Source organism: Balaenoptera ricei, chromosome 21 (assembly GCF_028023285.1).
Source record: "Balaenoptera ricei isolate mBalRic1 chromosome 21, mBalRic1.hap2, whole genome shotgun sequence".
Lineage (NCBI taxonomy): Eukaryota > Metazoa > Chordata > Mammalia > Artiodactyla > Balaenopteridae > Balaenoptera > Balaenoptera ricei.
This window is the reverse complement of record NC_082659.1, coordinates 1166835-1183050: the sequence shown is the minus strand read 5'-3', so window position 1 is coordinate 1183050 and position 16216 is coordinate 1166835. Positions and strand designations below refer to the sequence as shown.

At 35.5% G+C, this 16216-nt stretch overlaps 1 protein-coding gene across 13 annotated transcripts in view; it reads left to right on the top strand.

Moving 5' to 3' along the window:
• TENM3 (teneurin transmembrane protein 3) overlaps positions 1–16216 on the top strand; it is a 2524603-nt gene that overhangs the window by 1534464 nt on the left and 973923 nt on the right. For all 13 annotated transcript variants that reach the window (XM_059909693.1, XM_059909692.1, XM_059909687.1 and 10 more), the window contains one exon: positions 11887–12049. The gene's annotated coding sequence lies outside the window, so the exon portion shown is untranslated. The remainder of the gene's footprint in view (positions 1–11886; positions 12050–16216) is intronic.

Here is a 16216-nt window from a genome sequence, read left to right as displayed (position 1 = left end):
TTGGAGACAAAAATACTAAATGCAAATTCTACTCATTTTGGTAGCGTGTGTGACTTTGAACTTGACTGGGAGAGCTTGAACTTGGGAGATCTGGCTGCTTTCTTTTACTATTTGATATTAGGTAATTTTGATGTTTCTTCTTGGGCAAGTCAGAATCCTCAGAAAAATCCTCTGTTATTATTCTGTCTGGAGGGTAAAGGCCACACTGCCAGTTTTCAGGGAGTGGAGAAAAGGATGTGGAGGAGAGAGGTAGTCTGAGCATTCAGTATATACATATATCCTTAATTCCTGTTTGGTGAATAGTAACTCTGTCTTCTCCTGTGTCTGGTGTCCCCTAGTTTAAAAATCCTGGTTTACTCTCCACAGAGTATATCTCCAGACTGGGGCCCTAATGCAGGACAAATTAGGACTGCTTCACAGACTTCCCCACTGTCACCTTAGGTTTTAGCATCCCTAGGTCTGTTAAATCTGTTACCACTTATCCTTTGCTTTTTAGCCTCCAAAATTCTTTTGCTACTCTCTCCCCTCTCAAGCTTCCTATTTTTGTAGGTTTATTACATAAATATATTTTTACTGACGTTTTAGGGGATATCAGGAAGGAAAAGTATTAAATGTATACATGTAAGTTGCCATCGTTCCCTGAAACCTGGTTTGTTTCTTCACTTGGATTTTTTACATTTAACTTTTTAGCGCATTTAAAATTGCAAAATAAGAAGCTAGCATTAGTCTTTTTTTTTTTTCTTTTCTTTCTCAAATAGCCAGTTTTTTTAAAACCATTTTTAAGTGTTTAATTCTTTATCCTTTGGCTTATGATAGCTTGTGATTATTAAAGGCTAAGGTCTAGTTCAAGACTACCTCTTGTGTTTCATTCATCAATTCATTTGATTCTAATACCAGTACAATAGTATTTTAATGATGATACTTCTAGGGAGAAGCTTAATATCTTGAATGTCAAGTCTTAAGGGAAGGGTTGCAATTGTTTTTATTTGCCTCTCAGAAACACATAGATACTTAATAGTGTTTAAACTCTAACAGGAGAGGACCAAGAAAGAAAAGAAAGAGATTATAATGATGTGAGAATGAGAGGAAGAATGAAATCTTTTAAGATTTACTCATTTCCAATAAAATTGTTTATTCATTCAAATTATATATCATATGATAGGAATATAAATATATTTTACAAAATTATCAAACTTTATTTAAAAATTATAGAATGTATTTACTCATTTAAAAATTTAAAATACATCATTTTTAACCATCCACTCTATGCTAAATAAATTTGCTAGGTAGGTGAAATGAGTAGAATAATACCATTTTTCTTTTCCACTGTGTAGAAGTATCAGAGGGTTTTATATGTAATGAATGTCTGCTGTTCCAGGTCCTATAATGGATGTTTTACATGCAATTTTACATCTACTCTTTATGCTAACACTGTAAGTATGTAGTGTCCACATTTTCAGGGATATAGAAACCGTGGCTCAGAGAAGTTAAGTAACGTGCATAAATTCACATGGCCATGAAATATTGCTACTGAATGTCAAATCCAAGTTCTTCTAATCTCCCAAGTATAAGAAAAAGTGTTGAGAAAAAATAATTTGATGATTTTATAATATAATGCTGTCTAATTCACATGATCTATTTAAGAGCATGAGTTTCTTTAGCTTGGGTGGAAAGTGGCATTTAGAATATCAGAGAGATAAAATACTTAGCATATTTTATTAATTAAGTCAGGTTTAATAGATTATGTTCAAGTAAGAGTATTTGAGAACTGAGAATATAAAATCTATTAGTGCATTTCTAAGCCTATTTCAGACTTCCTTTTCTGATTCCCAAACTTTTAAATATTAAGAACAAATTTTTTAAATTATATAAATATTATATATATAATATATGATTTATATTATATATTATATGTAATATATATATATATAATATATATATATATATATATATATATATATATCCATGTTCTGATTACACTGGGACTCAGCTAATGTGTCAACTGAAAACTCACAGATTTGATAGGTAACCCTAATGTTAACTTCAGAATCAATCAAGAATCTATTGTGCCTTAATTTGGTAGGTGACACGTGATTTGATCTTATAAAGTCTAGTAAATAAGATAGCCACTGAGTAAATATCAGACATGATTTTTAAAACTGCTTATAGATTTTCCAACCAAAATCAGATCTGTCTGATATTTATGTGATTAACTATATAATGTAGCTAGAGTTTGTAGTAGAGTCATGTTTTAGCCTTTTAAAAATTTTATCTAGAAACATTTGAAAAAAATGGTATCGTTCGATTCAAAAGAATATTACTATTCTCATCTGATATTTATGTCATTTTGTTGTATCTAAATTGAATGGCAAAAAGAAGATTATTGTTGTTGTTGTTATTACTATTATTATTAGTTTGTATGGCTTCTAGATTAGTATAAAATGTTTTTTACAAATAAGATACATTATTATATTATCTCCTTAAGCATAATAGGGGCTGTTTTATAATTTAATAAATGAGGATTTACTCATCCAGTTACAATTAACATATATTTATGTTGCTCTAAGTACGTGCAAAACACTGTGAATTCTATAAAATAAATCAGAAAACCTTCACTGAGGAACCTCACATTTTAGTAGAGGACAAAGTATATTGGCAACGATAATAAATGCTGGAGAGTCTCCACATATGATACAATTGTGTGGGCGTTTAGAAAGAGGAGCACCTATTTCTAGTTGAAAAAGTCAAAATACCATTTCTGGAGGGCGGCATTTGGTCTGGGCTTCAAAAGATAGTCAGGAGCCATAGACACTACCTGAACAGTGGAAGGAGAGAGAGACAAATGGCAGATCTAACTGTGCTTCCGTGATTCCTGGGGAGCAAAAGTCACGATGGGTGCTCTGCCCTCCTCTGGTCCTTCCTGTGAAGAAAAGGGAAAGAATGAAGCAGGAGGGCAGCCCTTGTTAACATGAAGTCACTCTCAAAACGGAAGGCTCCTAATGCATCTTCAGAGGAGTCCGAAATGTCATCAGGTTGTTTTTATTTGCTTTACGTTACAGAAGAAACTTTGGGGGCCATATCATTAACAGATACATGAGGGTACAGGTTAAATTACAAAAGGAACTCCAAGACACCATGACTTAAGTAATGGAGGATGCATTTCTCTCTCATGCGACACTGTAGCTGGTTTAGGCTGGCAGAGTGCCTCTTCTCTGCTGGGTCATTCAGGGAGCCAAGACCCCCCCCCCCCCATCCTGTTGCTCTCGAAGCCCAGGAGGGTGTTACTTTTCATCCCTGTAGTCTGAGAAGAGTCACTGCTATGTTCATCTTCCAGCCAATGGCAAGAGTGGAAAAGCTAAGGTCCAGGAGAAGATGACCGCTCACGTTCCATTAGCCTGAATGCAAATACATGGCCGCGCTACCCCAAGAGAGTCTGGAACATTATTTTCTGGCCAGGTCTCCAAGAGAAAGGGAAAATCGATTTGCAGGAAGTGGAGGGGAAAGTGGTAGTCTGCCACAAGAGATTTTTGGTGCTTTGTTTTGTTTTTATAATTTCTCAGGATTTGTAGAAAATTTACTATTTAATAGTTTTTATACCTTTATTGTTTAATATGATCTAAATCTTATAAGATTTAGAATATAGAAGACCACATACTGTAATTACATGGTGCATTTTTAAGAGGCTTCTAGTATAACTTGTACATGTGGCAAATTCAACTCCCAAAATTAAGTTGTAAGACTGAAGGTATTCAGGCACCAAAGTAAAAATGTGACTCATGCTCTGTTTATGTGTTTAACAAGATAAAATCTGTGATCTTCATAGTATTTATCTGACTGTTCCTCGACAGCAGTTTTCAGTATGCAAAATGGGCATTTCTGAAGAGAGTATAAAGATTGTGAAATCTTGTCCTGGATTATGAGTTGTAGACCACCCAGATAAAAGCACGGATTCTATATACATTATGATTATTTAAATTACTTTTGTACAAATGATCTATGTCAGAATCTCAGCTTAAGGGTCTGCGGATTCTTTACTCAGATTATATCCATGTTGTGATAGTGGCAAAAAAGAACCCCATACGACATATGTTCAAAATATCAGGACAGAGAATACTTTTAAAGTTCTGTACTATTTTATGAAATAGATAAAGAATGCTATTTTAAGGATTCCCTGCCAAATTTTAGTTTTAATGACGATTCCTTTTAATGTGTGAGTAAACATTTTTAATAAATGAGTCTGTTTCATGAAGTTCAATACCATAAGTATTTATTGAATGCCTATTCAAATGCAAGATACTGCGTGGTTTTAATTTAATGCTTTTGTTACATGGACTTGATTTTCTAAGGGTAGCTGATTAAAAGGAACTATCCGCTCAGTTTTCTTTACTGGGCCTATGTATATAAAATAAAGTAAAGTAAAACTACTGCGGTCCACTGTACTGTACATCAACAAGTAAAGAGACAAATGAACATTGTTATGAATAAACTTTACACAGAAAATGATTGTTCCAATGGTGTTAACCTCCCTGGGCACCAGAGTGAGTTCTGTAACTTAAGGGAGCATGTAAGATTAATGGCATATGGCCAGACTGTATATTATTTATATATCAATCTCTAACTCACATAAAAACCTCAAAGGCAGAAGGAATCTAAAATTACATGGGAAAGGAAAAAGAATGTGAATCCAAGAAAAAAATACTCTCTGCATATATTTTACTTGTCAGGCACAAAATTAGTTGTCAGCTTTCCTCAATGAGTCTTCCAATCTGCTTTAATTATAATCTGAGGATGGAAACCCAACAGCAATGTCAACTGAGAATTGATTGGATGCGTGGTAGGGAGTGGGGACCGAAGAATAGATGAAGTGTTTGGTAAGAGAGAAGCCCACCAACCTACCTTGGCAAGAAATGATTGTAGAACTTAGAAATGACCCCAGCAGGAAAAGCACAGCAAAAGAGGATTCTGAAGCCATTTCGTGAAAGGACCATCTCACCCTTCTTCTACATCTAGAAGCACCTCTCTATTCCCTTAATTCAGATTATTTTGATTTTATTTCCTGTGACAGTTTCTTAATTTGCAGAAGTGTGGGGTGCCTTCATTTTTTCCCTAAGATCCCAAACAAAAAAGATTAAAAAAAAAAAAAAAAAGCATAATGATTCTTAAAGGGCTAAGCAGCCATTATCGTGAAAATCCACTTACCGAGAATACCCTATTCATAAATCAGGTAGACTGTACTTAGTACAGTTGTTATAGCTACACAGTTATTAACTGTGTTTCTGGTAAAAAGAGGTTTCCATTTGAGATTGGTGTAACATTTGTATTTGCACTGTTGATATGTTAGTTAGTTCCAATTGATAGAAAATTGGATAGCAAACCAAAAAAAGAGGGGCAAAATAACAGAATGAATCTCTGACTCAGTGAGACAGAAGCTTGTGTTTTGAGGTGAAGATGAGGTGGAGATAGGTGAAGATGAGATGAGGTAAGGAGATAAGTGAAGTGATGAACTGGCTCAAAAGTAAAACAGAACACGTGGAGCATCTTAAGAAATGCTCCAAATCACATTTCCAACCATTTGCAGACTATTGTATAGATGTTAATTTATTTCCAGGAGATAATTTTTGTATACTAGAATAATTAAAAAGTCAGCAAAGACCTATCATTGCTTTATCCATTATTTATTGAGGAGGAAAGGAAGGAGGAGGATGGACACAGATTAGAACTGCCTAACTGTCCTGAGAGTTCTCTAAAGTGTTGTGATTTTACATGGCCTGAAAATGCAGATGAAGATTGGGAGTTGTGTTTTCAACCTTGGACCTCTGTAATTAAAATCAGTATCTAAGCAATTTCTTCCAGTTACTACCATGGAGTGAAAGTAGAACTTTATTTTTCTTTGACTGCTGAGGATAGATAAATAGATGAATGTTGATAAATGTAAATAGATATCAAGGTATAATTAAGTCCACTCTTCTGAAGTCTATGTATGTTAAAATGCTACCTTAAAAAGAAGTTATTTTCCAAAACTTCTGTAATCACTGTAGGCTGTATCTTTGAAACAGAAAGTTTCCATATCTTTATCATCCCAGCTATTGCTTATCTCTATTGACTAGTATCATTTTTCTGTGATCATTTCATCGAGAAAAGGGTGACTGAATTCACTGAATCTCAGGAAAAGTGGCTAACTCGTGCATTCTTTTATGCTCTCCTGTTTTAGCTTTTGATAAAACCTGAGCACTTTGAGGTCTGTGGGTCAAGCATCAATACTGTTCCCAGACAGCCATTTCCTCTTGTGGGCGTCCCTTGGAATTTTGAGATGTTGTTACCAGCTGCAGATTAGTGTGTAGAAGGCAGAAAAAGACTGAGTCTGAGTATCTTACGGGTGGGGAAAGGGGAGGCTCCAGAATTGAGATCAAATTGAGATCAAAGCAACCGTATCTTACTGTTTCTGTCACTTAGAGTTCCTGGGATAGTTATGTTGTTGAATATTTGCTTCCCATTCTTTGTTTCTCAGAACCTTTTGGATTGAACTTGAATAATTATTCAAGACTCCTTACTATGAAATTTTGGCATTATGCATTTAAAAATGCAAAACTATTAAATACTAATATGCTGTGACTCAGATCTTTGAAAGAAAAAGTTCTTTGTTTGAGGCTTGGAACCTGCCATTCTGTTTTATTATTGCAGAAGTTCCCAGCAGGCACATTCACCCCGACTTAATTATTAAGCCATAAACATATCTTTGAAAATTCTCCCTTATACTGAATGACCAGAAATCATTTAGAATTGCTTTTTCAATCATCTTATGCAGCGAATCAGACTTCAACACAGAGTATGTTTTTTTAAGTGTTTTTGGAAAGTGAAAAATCATTGAATTGATAATAGTATTAGAATGCATGGTACATAAAATAGACAAATGTAGAGACCAATGGATAAATGTACTGAGGTATTAGATAACCATTATATATATATATATATATATATATATATATATATATATATATATATATATATATATATGCTTGGCACTTATCTGGGGACTCAATGACAATGTACTGAATAAACACAAGTGTGAAAGAATCTATCACATCTCATTTATACCCCACATAACCACATACATACATGTCTTAGTACTGACAGTGGAAGAAGTTGAAGATTTTTACTTGGCATTAAACATATCCATGCAAATATACAGACATATGTATGCATTTGTATTCAATTACAGACTTGTTGTTTTGGTGATTTTGACTGAAGGAGACCAATTTTCAAAGTGATTCATATTTTATGTGAAAGTATAACTGGTTAAATGGGACCCTAAGTCTCAAGAGTTTTTAGATGACTGAAAAAAAGGCCATTATTTTTCTCCTGGCTTAGAGTTATTGAGAATATGAGAATAGGAGATATAAGTTTGATTATTGGTAGAGAATAGACATGGACTGTAGAATAACCAAAAACTCTCTTAAAAATACCCTGTGTATAGTTTCTACAGGAATTTTAAGGAAATGGCCTGATAAAAGTGAAGCTCTCCAAATGTCATGACATTTACAAGATTATTTGGAAATACTGAATATTTGTTAAGTACTAAAATGTTCTCCACTCTCAATATTCTTTGAAAGAAAATCAGTTGACTTAATAAAGATACAGTTAACACGTTTGGGTAACATATGCTAATATGCCCACATGTAGAATCTACATGAAAATACAAAAAAGCGGGGTAAGTGAGAAAACATTGTTTAAAAATAAATAAAGAAATATGGATTTCCCCTACTGTTTTCACCACAATACTTTACCTCTAAAGTGTTTGAATAGTTTCACTAACTGCCAAATTTTTTATTATGAAAGATTGATCTTTAATTCAAAAATTACATTAGAACATGTTCTCAATGAAGTACATTAATTTTTGCCCCTCCCCCCCAATTATTGTTAAACTTGAAGAAGAGTTACAAGAAAAAAATTTGGTAACTGAGACATTCAGTACAAGTAGACAGTAGGTGACATCACTTATATAACCTAATGCCCATAAAACTTGAGGACTGTTCTCTCCCAAACAATTCAGATGTCAAGAAAGTAGCTACAAACTAATCATTTTTCCTCAGTCAGAATTGGGAAAAGTGTTTTGGTTTTTTTTTTAAAAAAAAGGTTTAAAAAAAAAACCTGTGTACTACTTAACATACAGACATGTAAATAAAACTGGGGAAATCTGAAAAAAAAATATGAAACTTACTACAATCCTGACATCAGTACTGGACTAAATCATCATTTATTTATTATTGTCTTATAAATATGTTAAAGCGGAAAACCTCTAGGCTCAGGTACAATAAAATATTTCAGCATTAAACTGAATAATAAAATGCCAAAGGTAAAAGACTGATAACCCACCCAGCTTAGGGAAAAAAAAATCTATCTAAATAAGTAGACTTTGCAGAATATTCTGTCTTGTTCCCCAAACCTACACATTCTGAGACACTAGACTTGGTTTGTCTTTCTTTGGCGTTACGAGATTGAATTAGTATCTGTAAAGTTTTCTGTATTAAATCTCATTAACAGAAACATGAAAATCTCTAATCATTTCACAATTGCAAATCTCAATTATAAAATAGATTCAAAGTTGGTGTTTTCATCATTTCAAGGCTACTGGAAGTCCCAGGTTATACTGCTAATGATACCTGTGTATTTGAACCCAATGTTCCATTTTAATGTCTCTCTTTTTTCTCACAATATATTTAAAACAGGAATTTTTCTTCCCTCTAATATAGTTTCTCAAAAAGAGTAGAGGAGGTCCGACAAAAATCCTGCTCTTTCACACTTAATCACTAGTAATAAGACAACACAAAACTGGGTCATTTTATCTACAGCTTCATTATAGTTTGCCTTTGGATACAAGTCCCATGAGTATAGAAAATGTGGCAAATTAATATATGCTAGTTTGACTGATTTCACTGAAAGAATCAGCTAAACGTTCAAAAGAATTTACTGGTCCATCTGGTAACAACTATTCTATGAGTAAGTGCATTCGAAGTCTTTGTTTTCTGAGCCACATAGCTTCATGTGAGTATATACACTCAAATACCATTTAAGAAACAATAATACGAACCCCAACTCTGCTACCCTTAAATAGTGAATAAATTAAAATTTAAATTGAAACAGATTGAGCCTCTGAGATGTCACTACAAGTGCTCACTTTTTTTTTTTTTTTAATCAGCCCGCAGTTCATCAAATTAATAAACATCAGTGACCCCTGCCAGATTGCCAGGAACTAGGGGTGGCTTACCAAAACCTTAGGAGAAGAAACAAGGTCATAGACTTTCCTGCCCTACAGCTGTCATCATGGCTGCTAAAAGGGAGAAGAGTGGAAGCAGGTAGCTAGTAACAGAGAACCACTTTCTGAGGAGATGAGAGTCTTGGGTTCAGGTAGGGGTCTGGTAGCATCATAAACAGAATCTTTGAGAAATGGTGCAATTTCCTATAGTACAGGCAGGGCAGAAGATGGACGCAGGTCTCCTACGAGTTGCCATTCTCCAAACACAGACCAAGGTTTCTCCCTTGGGATGCCATGGCAACATTGCAATCAATTTCAGAGCAAATCACAAAGGGTATAATATATCGGATACACTGTTCCAGCTGTAATTCCAGCTGGCCCTCTACTTTAGCTGACTCAAAAGGTCTCATTAAGTTGAGAAAATGTTGTATAAAAAAACAAGGAAATTTTCATTCAGGAAAAGACTTACTTTTACCCCTAATCCTAAAGTTAGGTTCTTTTGCAGCTGCAAATTGAGCAGTAAGAAGAAAATTCATATATTTGACTAAATTTACTGCCTGCTCTGAAGCCTATTCCTTCTGTCCTGTTCTTAATTGAGAAACATGGCCCATAGGAACTGACAGGGAATGTATAGCAATGGCCCTGGTCACTGTCACTGGAAGCAGCCTTCAGATTCCCAGATTTGTTCAGGAAAAAAAAAAAAAAAAAAGCTGACAACCCATGGAAAGGCACATCACGATGTTTTCCTCCTTTGAAAACAACTGCACTAAATATCTGTTCATTTCACCATGTTCTGCCCTCAGTCTATCATAAACATAACTTAAACATTGTTTGGAAAACAAAGAGATTCCTGGGGTAAACAAATTTCACACAATCATAAAACATAAAACTGTATGTATGAATATTACCATTTAGACATCCTTGAGTATAGGATGCCCAAGAGGTCATTGGACTTTGTAAATATACCCTGGCTTAAATGCAAATAAAAAGATGCATTGAAGGACACAAAAAGGGTATTCAAAGGCAGGATGTTTGTATTATATAAATTTATCAGGCACACAAGATAGGTGTAACCAGCACAATTACCAAGTGGTATCTGGGGAGTACTACTGAATGCATTGTGCAATAAACATTATACAGCACAATAAATGAGGCAAAATAGCTGGGAAAATACGTGAGGGGAAAGAGTGGAGAAAGGACTATAAAATATCTCTATGAACATTAACATAAATGATGGGTTACCATCTCCCAACTGTATTCTTCTGACAAAGTGTCTATATAGTAATGTTTTCATCGTACGCTATCATTTAGAAACATACTGCACAAACCATATACCTGTAAAATCTATAGTTTCTTTTGTCAGCTTTGTGGCTGTTATTCAGTACATGTCAAGTACGCTGCTTAGGGGGTAGATTTATAGCCTATACAGTAACTGGATTTCCTAGACACCTTCCCTTAGAAAAACAAAGTGAAATATCATAGCACTGAGGAACATTGGAAAGCGAGTTCTATCATGTTGAGCCAGTGAGCAGAGCTCTTTCCGCCCTCTGAAGCATCTGTCCGTGGTGCTAGTCCTGCCTGTCAGAAACACCCTTGTAATCACCACGTCATTTATTTTGTCCTCATTGTGCTTGGGTTTATATGTCCCCCTTGTCTGTAACTTTTCCGAAAACAGAAATTTTGCATTGCTACTGTTTCCAGTGCTGATTTTTCTGGAAGTTTAGGTTTGGTCCTTTATTCATTATTTCTACGACTGATTGCAGTGTTTCTGTTGTTCAGTAGTTTTTCTTCCTTTTGTTTTCACTGTTTGCTTTTTCCTTGACATTGGCGGACTCGTGTGTGTTTGGTCTCCTAAGCATGCATCCCGCCCCCCCCCCCTTTAATTATGGAGGGGGAGGGGCTAATAGCTATTAGTAGATATATTTCCCTTCTAGAATCCGAACTGGCTTTTAAAATTTGTTTCCCTCCCTTAATTTATAAATATTTTAATCAATAATGTATCTATTATTTCCCAAGTGAGCCCTAAGGAGTGAGTTTGATGGCCTCACACAAGCCATTCCAGTAGAACAGCCTCTCAAGCAGCTGACACCAATGAGCCTAGCTAAGATTTTACGTCTCGAGTCCCTGTATTTTTAGGTTAGCCAGCAACAGCACACTCACACCATCACTGAACCAATGAAACTGATGTGTTGTGCAAGTTCCCTCACTCCCTTTTGCTGAACTTGCATTGTGTTGCCCATTGCATATTCAGTCAGAAACTAGCCTGGAACAAAAAGTCAGCCATCAGAGAAAAATACTGTCTGTCCTCAGCGTTGTAATTGCACTTGATCAGCATCAGCTCTGCATCAATAATTACACAAGGGTCCAATAATTATGTTGGCAATGAAACAACGTAGTCAAAACTTCAGTTATTTACATGAGGTGATGGTCCAAGGACTGAAGCCAGTGTTGGAGATTGATGCTCCCCACTTACTTATAACATCACAGATGATTGAAAACAGGTGCCCTTTGTCTGGTTTGCAACATTCTCTTCCAGGTGTGGCCTCACAGACTAACTAAAGAACTATACTTGCTTTCATAGATGACATACTTGCTTTTAAAAATCTAATTAAAACTTTCTTTTTGGTCCTTAGGTAGAAAGATGGCTCTGCTGAGATAAGCTCTTAATTAATGCACTGAGAGCTTAGGAGTCCCACCTCTCAACAGGAATGATTGACGTCCAAGGATACCTAAATTGCACTAATTGAGCCCTGCCTCTATACAGGCTTCCTACAGCCAGCTCATCAGAGAAGCTAGGTGAGTAGACCAGCATAAAAAGTTATTGAAATATGTTCTTTGCTTTCCCAAAGAGTGAAAGAGAAACTTTCCAGACTGTTGAACATTTATTATCACAGAAGTCAGGTCTTTTCTTCAGTTTTAAGATGTAGGTTTTGCGTTATAGTTGTTGTTGTTTTTTTTTTTTTAATTGAAAAAGTAGCACTTTAACATAGCCATTGAAATTTAAATAACCACCTTGTCTTCTCAGTTTGCAAGCCGCAAAACTCACAAGCCAATTATAGTGTGCAAACACCGCTTGGCATCATTTGTGGATGTTAAATTGTGTTGCATAGCAACCGGCACATGCGCTGTGGGGGGTTTGTTTGAGATCAGCCGTCGTCCTTGAGCTTAGTTTCCAGAGGTGCACCTGACTGTAAACACGCCCAAAGACCGTACTGAGACAGTCCTTCTATGCTTATTTCATTCTGAAAGACGTTTAGAGGCATTCTGAGGCTCTCGCTTTCACGAAATCTAAAAACCATTTGATATAATCTAGGTGGCTTAGTGGTCTAAAATAAAATTCAAGCACAGGGCTATTCGCTAAAATTGAAGACGATTACACCATATTAGATGTCTTCATTTATATCTGAAAGTGTTATTCACAGATTTTTAACTGTTTTAAAAATTATGGAAAAGCGCAGTGTTGCAACTTTCGTCAAGGAAATATGAATAATATGGGATATTAAATTAGTTACTTAAAATATATCATTAAAATGTGTGTATTATTCAGACAAAATACAAATAGAGCTTGAGTTTTACCATGTAAAAGTTTAAAAGGTGAGAGTAAAGGGATGAAGACCACAAAGAAAACTAGATTGAGAAATTATTAAGCATAACGGTTGTACATCAAAATGAATAGAAGTGGAAAAGCAAACAGTGAGAACAAAAGGAAAAAAATACCAAACAATAGAAGCACTGCAGTAAGTTTTAGAAGTAATAAGTAAAATACAGAACCCAAACATTCCAAAAAATCAGTACTGGCCAAAGCAGAGAAGAAAGTGACAGAAGGAAACAGGGTTAGATTCAGAAGTATTTAGGGAACTACCATGTCCTAGCAGCAAAAATCAAAAAGAATTCTTTTAAGACTTTGGATTCCTGAAAATTTAGGAGAACGTGTTGCTCTCACACTTTTTCTCTTTCCACTGCAGTGCACTTCGCTGTGCCGACTGTTTCAAATTGTGAAAAATGTGACGCTCCACTTAAAAAGAAAATCATAAGATGGCTACATTTCTATCAAAATGGCTTTATTATTACCAGTGAGAAAACCTGAAGTGGAGAAAAATTGAGAGAGATCAGAAAATCTTGAGCTGATAATCTCGTAAAAAATATAGAATGCTTTTAACATCAAGACTATCTCGCTGGGACCGAAATGGAATAAAAATGGAACAGCTTCTTTACTTAGATCCTTTTATTATTGGGTGGCTAGCAGGACCCAAATACAATGTATCAAGGCCATGGGAATATAAGTAATAGAGCATTATCTATTAAAACAAAACAATTATTTAGGTGGAAGGAGCAGGAAACATGGCCCTCAAAAATCCTAAGTGTTTATTTTGATTTCTTTGTTATTATGTGTTCAGACCACATTCCTTCATCACCTATTACGTACTGAGCAAGGTTTGGTACTTGAAGTGGCTTTGTATGAAATTATGCATGGAATGACCTAAATCTCTTCATATCTCTTGAGAGTTTATATCTTTAATAATGATGAAAAGGCAGTATCACTGTGTGCTTCATTAGTCTCATGAACCCGTAGAAATATTTATTCGTAGAAAAAGTAACCATATGTTCATAAATTGGCAGAAAATTCTACTTGAATTCACATATTTTTAATGCAGTTAACAAAAACTCAACATTCTTTCATCGTACTATGAGGAACATACCTTTGGATTCAAATTGCTCAAAGGTACCTGAACTAGTTATCAGCTTTTGTCTTCATATATGTTGGGTAATCAAAGTGCTGGTGCCTGACAGAAAGTCATAAGTTATTATGAGATGGAACAGTCAGCACTGAGAGGTCCAGGGCCACGCTGCCCGGAATGGAGCCATTATCATAATAGCCTATCACTCAGGCTAATCAAATCAGTTCTTACTCTGTTCTGTTTCTGAACATGGACCGTCAGATCCAAGTTTCCAATTCCTACATCTCATCACAAGCATACTGCTACTAGCCAGTACATGAATGAACATATCAAAAGACATGCTGGTCACCCTCTACCATTGCAGTGTCCAAAAATCCTCGGTAAATGTTTCTCTGGTCTTTGAAACAGATCACTTATCATATACTTACTGCTTCAGTCACTTGCTTCAATCACTTGAAAGGTTTCTTATACTATTTCTTCATTTGGAATTTATATAACTCTTTAGATGTGGGACTATTCAGTTAGCTGGGCAATTCATTATTCTGCTGTTTGATCTCTGGGTTAATTTCTTGCTTGTAACTTTAATAGCAATTTTAAAGATCTTGAAGATTTATTAATAAAATTTGTTACCTTTTTTTTAAAAAAACAGGAGCATGTTGAAAAAACCAACAAATATCCTATAACATCCTGTAATATCCATGCTAATATCATTTTTGTTGTAATTTTAAATAACAAAAACTAATGATGTACATGATTAGGAAAAAATATGTAAATTTAAAAAATTACTTCCCCTCAAATAATTACTAGCTATAATTTTTCTTCCACAGAAATTCATATCCCTTTAAATATCTACTTATCATTTATGCATTCACTCAACAAATAGTTATTCAGAGTTTCTTACATATCAAGCACTATTTTTGGTGCTAGGGTGTAACAGTAAGCAAAACAAATTTTTAAAAATTCTGGCCTTCATGGGGCTTACATTCTTGTGGGGAGAAACAGACTATAAACAGAATAAATAAGACTATGTGTGTGAGTGTGTGAGTGTGTGTGTGTGTGTGACAGAGAGAGAGAGAGAGAGAAGTAAATAGTATAGAAAAAGTAAAACAAGGAAGGATGACTTGAAGGTCTTATTGAGAAAGTGATATTTAAGCAAAGACTTGAAGGAGGAGAGAAGGAACCCAGTGGATAGTTGGGAAAGAGCTCCAGGCAGGAAAAATAGCACGTGCAAAGGCTCTGAGGAAAGCTCTACCGGGTGGAGGAAAGTAGTGCAAAGGAACTAAGAGAGCTGGAATGGGCAAGAGTATGGGCAGGAGCAGAAGAGCATAGGAGAGTCACAGAGCTGGAGATTACTAACAGATTTTAGCTTTTAATCCATGTAACATGGGAAGCTTTTAAAAGATTTTGTATTTTCGGGATGTGGAATATTGGATGACTTTGAACAGAGAGATGAGGTGATCCTGATGTATGCTTTAAAAGGACATCCCCGGTTGCTATGTTGATACTAGACCAAGCAGGAGAAAGGGCAGAAGCAGGGACAGTAGTTAGAAGACTGTTGTAATCATCCAGGCAGGAGATGATGGTGGCTGGAGCCAGGAAGGTGGAGGAAGCAGTGGCAATATGTAGTTTTCCGTTCCAAGTGTATTCTGAAGCTGGTACTGACAGAATTTGTGATGGATTCGGTCTGAGATGTGAGGTCAACTACAGCCACAGTCTGTAGATTAGGTCTTGGTTAGAGATAGGAATTCTCAGCATATAGATGGTATTTAAAGCCACATAACGGGGTGAAATCACTAGAGGAGCCATTGTGGGTAGAGAAGAAAAGAGGAACCAGGGCTTAGACACAAGCACCCCAATGTCAAGAAGTCAGGATTCTGAGGCTTACTCAATGAAGAGGGGGGGGGAGACTGGAAAAGGGTGGTTTCCTGGAAACCATGTGGAAGCCATTTGTAAATGTCCTTATATCGAGGAACCTGAAGATTGGATTGGATTCGCAATGTTAGGTCATTTGTGGTGTGGTGGGAGAGAAAATCTAATTGACATTGGCTCAAGAGAATGAGAAGAGAAAAATTAGAAGTAATCTGTACAGATCACTCTTTGAAGGAATCTTGCTATAAATAGAGACAAAAAAATTAGATGGTAGCTATAGTTAGAAGTGGGGAGAAAGTTTTGTTTCCTTTGAGATAATAACAATAACAGTATGTTTTGTATTTGATAAGGACAGTTAAGTCAATCGGGGGGAAATTGCTGATGCAAGAAAGATCTGCTGGAGTTCTTTGTATGT